Here is a 7,791-nt window from a genome sequence, read left to right on the forward strand (position 1 = left end):
GAGAGACAAGGATGGGCACTGAGACTTTCATATGCACTGAGCATGCAGGAGTTAGCGGGTTTACAGCCACAAAGATCGGATTATCTAGAGGATGTCGTAGATGCTGGAGTATTGCCCCAGTATAGAGATTGGTTTCAGAGACATCCTTTTCCTATATTTACAAATGCGAGAGAGCATGTGCCTCTTATAGAGGAGATTGAGGAGGATGCACTAGCACAAGCATGGGTACCAAGTTAGGTATAGGAATGAGAGCAGGTATGGGGATAGAGAGAAGGTGTACCTAGATGGACAGGAGGTGATCCTAGTGCTAGTAGCAGCAGGAGGTCAACAATGACAAAGAGGGGAGGGTGGATCCTTAGGAGCTATTGGGGTTAAGGCTGGTAGTTTAGGACAATAGAGGTTGGAGGTGATGAGGAGAGAGAGGCTCCTAGGAAGGTTAGGCAGTGGAGAGATAAGAAGGGAGGTGGAAAGGGGGATGTTGGGAGAGAGAAGGTACTACCAGACATAGTACAGTCTATGAGGATGAGGCTGATAGGTTTGCAATCATAGTTGAAAGTGGCACAGACGCAACTGGTAGAGAAAGACCAACAACTCGTTGAGATTAGAGTTAAGCATGATTGACAACTTGCAGAGGTGATAGTAAAGTGAGATTGATAGCTTGTAGAGGTGAGAGCAGAGCGTGATGCTCTTCAGCGAGAGGTTTTGCATCAAACGAGTCATGCAGCTTATTATGTCACATCTTATAGTATAGTGATCCCAGTAGTGCAACTAGTTGTTCCATATTCTTAGTATATGGCTCGATCTAAGGGAGCTAGGGCACCTAGATAGGATGTCGGTCAACAGGCACCACCTACTCCACCTAGCGATGAAGGAGAGGCAGAGAGCTAGATTTTTTATATCTCCTAGATTTTGTTATATGCCCCAATTTTGTAGCCTATACTATTCTTTCTCTAATGAGACATTGTATTTGATAGTTGATATCATTTGTACTCTTAGACACTGAGATTATGACAAGATATATGAGCTCTTGATTTGATTTCATCATACTTGTGTTGATTGATTATGAGATGTCTTTCTATATGCTTTATTCTATATGTATGCATTTTCAGTATGGATGTATGTAATGCAGATGGACATGGAAGTTTTTCTTTTTCATTTCTTTTCCATATGCAAATAAATGCTAAAAAATGAGTAACTAGTAATGCATATGTTTAGGTTTCATGTAGTAATATGAATGCAAATAAATATATAGTGAAATGCATGGATCTATATAAGATGTTCATGTATGCAACTAACATCTCAATAAACAAGAACTCGATTGGAGAAACGATGATGAAAAAGAGACCACTTAGCTGGGAAATGATGATTGCTTTAGACTCTCATTCATAAGATAAAGAGATCATTGTTATCATGCCAAAATCACTTGAAATGCATAAAATTTAGAATGAATGCAACCTAAACTTAGTCATTGGATTTGGTATGCTTAATTTTCATCATCGAGATTTTTACAAACACAATAGGCAAAATAGAGTTCCTTCCTTTTCATATGAAATATTAATTCTCTTGTCCGCAATGACCCTTTTATCATTCAAATCCTTGAATAGATTACTCATGCATCTAGATTCCACATTAAATAAATTCCCTCAAAATAGACAAATAAATGACTCCAACCTCCCTCTAGCATATTAATAAGTGGAGTTGAGGTATGTGTGGCGATTTCACCTTGATGTGAAGGAACTTATCACATACACCTAGCTTAATAAATGTTTCCAAATCATCGAAATCACTCTTACAAGCAGAAAACAAAGAAAAGTATTATGCCCCCAATCCTTGCTCCTCTTAGTCAAGATAGACTTCCTCGAGTTACTCAAAGGGAATAATAATAATAAAAAAAAATTAAAGACAACACACAAAGAAAATTTCAATCATATCTCAAATAGTTTAGAGATTGTTTTCAATAGTCTTCTTTTGTTTGCTTACTCAGTGATAAAACTCTTCAGTAGTTTGGAAATAGGTGACTAACTCGGATTGGATGACCTGGTACTACTGACAGAAAGATGACTTGGTTGATACTTCTTAGGACATGTAAATTGATCAGTCAATTACCCTAAGACTAGGACATTGATTGGTTTCAAGCCATAAGGGTTCCAAAAGAACCAGGATGTCACAAAAGTGACTAAAAAAAATGTACAAGCTAAAGCAAAGATGTAGGAAAGCGGGAATGAAAATGGGAAATTCCAAATTTGTGTTGATAGATGGAGTGCTTAAGTACAAGAGGTGCCTATTTACCAGATTTTCACTTGCTTGGCAAAGAATTTCTTTTTCTTTTTTTACCAAGGTGCCTGTTTAGCAGGTTTTCACCAAGGCATTCGATTTTTATTTTTTTTCAGGACTTTTTAGTTGTATAAGTTGTTGGAGTAGAGAATACTAAGTGAAGAGTTTCATCAAGTGGATGGTGTTGACCATTTCATGGAGTTGTTCTCCTTTCGATGTTGAGAGTTGATAGTCACTAGAGCCAAAGGCTACAGTAATGATGTAGGGACCCAGCCAATTGGGTTCAAACTTCCCTTTGTTGTCTCGAAACTATTGATTTTTAAGATTCTCTCTCAAAACAAGGTCACCAACCTGAAATTCTCTTTCTCAAACTTTCTTGTTATAACCTCTAGACATTCTCTTTTGGTAGGCTCTCAGATGATCAAATGCCACTTACTGACATTCATCCAACAACTTGAGTTCTTGCAATCTAGATATTCTATAGCCTTCATCAGTAATAAGACTTTGTAAAGAAACTCTCAAGGAAGGTATTTCCACCTCAATAGGCAAGACTGCTTCGGATCCATACACCAAAGAAAAAGGTGTAGCCCCAGTAGGAGTTCTGATACTTGTTCTATCAGTCCATAGTGCAGGATTGAGCTGCAGATGCCAATCCTTTCCAGATTTGTTTACCATTTTATGCAAGATAGTCAGCAGATTTTTGTTAGATGCTTCACCTTGTCCATTACCTTGAGGGTAGTATATGGATGACCAATGTTATTTGATTTTTAACTTTTCACAGAGCTCATCTAGATCTTTGTTTTTGAACTTCCCTCCATTATCAGTCACAATTGATGAAGGTGTCCCATACCTATAGATGATATAGTTAAGGATGAACAGAGCTACTTGTTTACCGGTTTCTTTGATTAGTGGAATCACTTCTACCCACTTAGTGAAGTACTTTTTGGTAGTTATGATAAACTTGTGTCCATTAGATGATACAAGATAGATTTGGCCAATGAGGTCAAATGCCCATTGTTGAAAAGGCCAATTTGTGATGAAAGGTATTAGATCCCTTGCTGGAGCATGTATGAGGTTCCCATGTAGTTGACACTTTTCACAAGTTTTAGCAAATTTTATAGTATCTTTTTCCATATCTGGCTAGTAGTAGCCAACCCTTAACAGTTTTTGAGCTAAAGTTGGACCGTTTGAATGAGATCCACAAATACCTTCATGCACTTCAGATAATATCGTTGAGACTCTTCAGTTTCTAGACACCTAAGAAAAGTGCTATCCAAACCTCACCTATACAAATCATTAGCGATAATGACATACCATGAAGCATTTTGAATAAGGTTTCTTTTCTCATTGTGGGTAAGATTAGCAAGAATAATTTGGTCATGCAAGTAAGAATAAATGTGGCTATAGCGAGATTAATCATGTCCAATAATAGAACAAACCATCTAGGACTTAGGGGAATCATAAGTAGGATAATGTAACTCTTCCACCAGGAATTCATAGTGGAACTCAGATTCTTGTAGCTGTGGTATAGATGCCAAGGTAGCCATAGCACCTGTTGCTCTGTTTGTTGATCTAGGAATTTGCTGAAATGATACAAAGGTAAAGTATTTCTTGAGGTCATCAACCATTATTTTATAGGGCATCATTTTCTCATCCCGAGTCTGATATATATCATTGATTTGGTTGATAATCAGTTGACAGTCTCCATAGATGTGTAACTCAATAACCTTCCATTCAATAGCTAGCTTGATTCCATTTACCAAATCTTCATATTCTACAATATTGTTTGTGCAAGGAAAGAGAATCTTGTATGTCTTTGGGATTGAATATCTTTGAGGAGTGTAACCTTGTTGAGTGAAAGACCCATCAAAGAACATTTTTCAGGATCGCTGAGTAAGGTGCATGATGGATTCATCCAGAAATTCTATGTGCAAAAGTTGATTGTCTTCAAGAGGATCATCAGTAAGTTGATCTGCAATGACCTATCCTTTGATAGATTTTCATTCTATATATTCAATATCAAATTTTGTAAGAACCATGACCCATTTAGCCAATCTCCCTATAAGCGTTGCTTTGCTAAGAAGATTTTAGCGGATCAATCTTAGCCACTAGCTTGATAGAATGTGATAGCATGTAGTGTCTTAATTTATGTGATGCAAAGACCAATGCCAAACAATCTTTTTCTATTATAGTATAATTCATCTCATAGGACACTAAGGTCCTACTGATATAGTATATAGAGCTTTCCTTTTTATTCTCATCCTTTTGTGCCAAAAGTGTCCCCAGTGATGTATCAGTAGCTAATATGTAGAGAATCAAGGGTTTTCCTTGAATTGGTGGAATCAATATAGGTGGATTAGAAAGTTATTCCTTGATTTTCTTTAGATGTTGTTCACAATATTTATCCCAGTTGTATGTAACTCCTTCTTGTAATGCCTTTGTGAATGGTTATGCCTTCTCTACTACTTGAGAAATAAAGTGTCTTATTGATTGGAGCTACCCTTGTAAACTTCTCATTTGTCTGACATTCTTTGGAGGTGGCATTTCCATGATAGCCTTAACTTTTTTTGGATCCACTTCAATTGCTTTTGGTGAAATAATATATCCTAGGAGCTTACTAGATGTAACCCCAAATGCACATTTCTTAGGATTTAATCTGAGTTTGAATTTTTCCATCTTGTCTAATATTGGACCTAGTTCTAATAGATGTGTTGATCTTTTCATAGATTTAACTAGAGTATCATCAACATAATCCTCCATATTTTTGTGCATCATATCATGAAAAATTGTTGTTATAACTCTTTGATAAGTAGCACCTACATTCTTTAAACTGAAGGGCATTACATTCCAGTAGAAGGTTCCCCATGCATAGGTGAATATTGTTTTCTCTTGATCCTCGGGTGCAATTTTAATCTAATTGTATCTAGAAAAACCATCCATTAAAGAGTACATTTCATAGCTAGCAGTCATGTCCACGATCATGTCTATGTTGGGCAATGGAAAATCATTCTTTGGACAAGCTTTATTTAAATCTCTGAAATCTGTGCAAACACATATTGATTTGTCAGGTTTGTAAATAGGTACAATATTAGATATCCATTCGGCATAATCAATTGCTCTTATGAATCCAACTTTTAGTAATTTTTCTAGCTCAACCTTAACAAGTAATGCAACATGAGGATGCATTTTTTGGAGTTTTTGCTTAACAGGTTTAACTCCGAGAGTGATAGAAAGATGGTGCATTATGAGGTCAGGATCTAGACCCGACATATCAGCATATGTCCATGCAAAATTGATCTTCTTTTTTGTGAAACAATCAGAAAATTATTTTAGCTCTTCGACTGACAAGGATTGAGCTACATGTATGGTGTGTTGAGCTTCTTTTGTTCCAATGTTTACTGGCTATGTAGGTTCAATTAGCATTGATGATCACTCTTAAAAGTGATCAGGAAAAATGTCAAGTATCTCACCTTCAAGCACCTCGGAGAGGTTTTCACCGTTAGGTACATCCTTTATTTTTATTATTTTTTATTATGACACCGCCACAGTGTGGTTTTTGCCATCAAAACTCTTATTTTTCTTTTTTTGATTTTTTTGACCAAGATACTTGATATTTAGCACTATCATGTTCTCACTTTGTTCATTGGTGGAAGAGTCCATTTGTTCAGCGGCATTAAAATAACAGGCTAATGTATAGTCATTGGCAAAGGTAGGTATATTCAAAGGTTGATCTTGAAGAGTACAGTCAATAAGCTTAGGATGTACCAGGGATAAAGATTTAATAGGTTCAAGGGAATTCATAGTATTGTCATCACAACCTCGAATCGACAAGTTGAGTTCTAGAAGACTACCTTGCATAAGCATCTTGAGACTAGGAAGAGTTAGAACATGATTATCCAGGTTTACATTAGTATTTAGGAAACCTAACCCAATAGACCTACCACTAGCATCATCTTCTACTTCGAACTAGACTTCATATCATGGTTCTATAGTAACAGGTTCAGCAGACAGAGTTTCAACATTCATGACGAAGTAGTCATAGTTTGGTGTTGAGTAGGTAATATCATAAATAGAGATTATGTTAGAGTGATCAGAGTTAGAAGATGAAGCCTCTAACTCTTCTTCAAGTGTCTTAGTGAAAGTATGTATTGTATCAATATCTACATCTTTGATGCTACAAGTTCCTTTGTGATTTGGTTCAATGATCACCTATAGTTGACATACTTGTTGACATAACCTTGATGACTCTATTAGTATCTTTTTCCTCCACTTAGACTGATGATGAGAAGTATGTTTTTGATCTAATGACTCCTCTAAATGGTATCCAAGTCCATCTTTATCATTTGTAGACTTAGTTTGTAGCTTAATAGGTTCAACCATACCTTCTTGATTCTTTCCTAGAGGATTGGTACTTGAATATCCCATGAATTGAATCATCTTATAGCCTGGACCATATTGTTCATAGGAATTCTCACAGGGCTTCACTTCTTTATTTTCACTATCATCTTTGAAAAGCCATTTGAGAACAACCTCCTCTTATGTTTCATCTGCAAGGGAAGTAGAGGACTGTACAAAAATACCATCATAAATGACATTTGGAGTTGAAGTTTGTGGCTTCATAGCCTCAGATGGTATTCCAGATTGTCTTTGCAATGGAGGAAGAGATATTAGTGAAAGTAAAGGTTCTATCTTGTATCCATCCATGCCAGATCTATGATTTTCAATTTCTTTTCTAAGTCTTTGATCAAATTTTTTGAACTTTCACCTATAGTGGTTGCTTTGTTATGAGGAACAAAGGTATCAGTACATTGTTTTAATGCACTATAGGTGTAACTTGTATCAGTAGGAATATTAACTTCATTCCATTATAAGGAAATTTCAAGCATTGATGATAGGTAGATGGTATTGTTTGCATTCCATGAATCCATTGCCTACCTAGCAAGATGTTGTATGAAAGATGAAGGTCAAGCACCTAGAAAATAACATCTCTCTCCACAAGTCTTACCCTGATCGGTAATAGTACCAGACCTTTAGAGGTTCTTTCTTCTTCATCATAAGCTTTGATTGTTATTTTCTTTGTTGGATCAATGACATGTTCAAAAAATCCCAACTGTGTTAGTAAATTGTAGGTACAAATATTCAACCCAATGCCTCCATCTATGAAAACACATTTGACTTGGTATTTATGGATCATAGCTTCGATGTGTAATGGCTGGTTACATGGGTAATTCAGTAAATTGTCATCTTCTTCAGAGAAGGTGAGGTAATGAGGCGAAGTTAGGTGACCCACCATAGATCTACATCTAAATCTTTGGGGACATTAGTAGTGAGAAAATATTTGTTCATGATCTCTCCATGAGTAGAAGAGATCTTAAGCAGTTCAAAAATGGAGATTTGAGCGGTGGTACTTTTTAATTGTTTGACAGTGTTGTAACTAGGAGAGGATGATAAAGCCAACTTCTTAGATTTAGCCATGATCGTATCTGATTGTCTGTTTGAAGAAGTCAGTTGGTTTGA

Source organism: Cryptomeria japonica, chromosome 1 (genome assembly GCF_030272615.1).
Source record: "Cryptomeria japonica chromosome 1, Sugi_1.0, whole genome shotgun sequence".
Taxonomy (NCBI): Eukaryota; Viridiplantae; Streptophyta; class Pinopsida; order Cupressales; family Cupressaceae; genus Cryptomeria; species Cryptomeria japonica.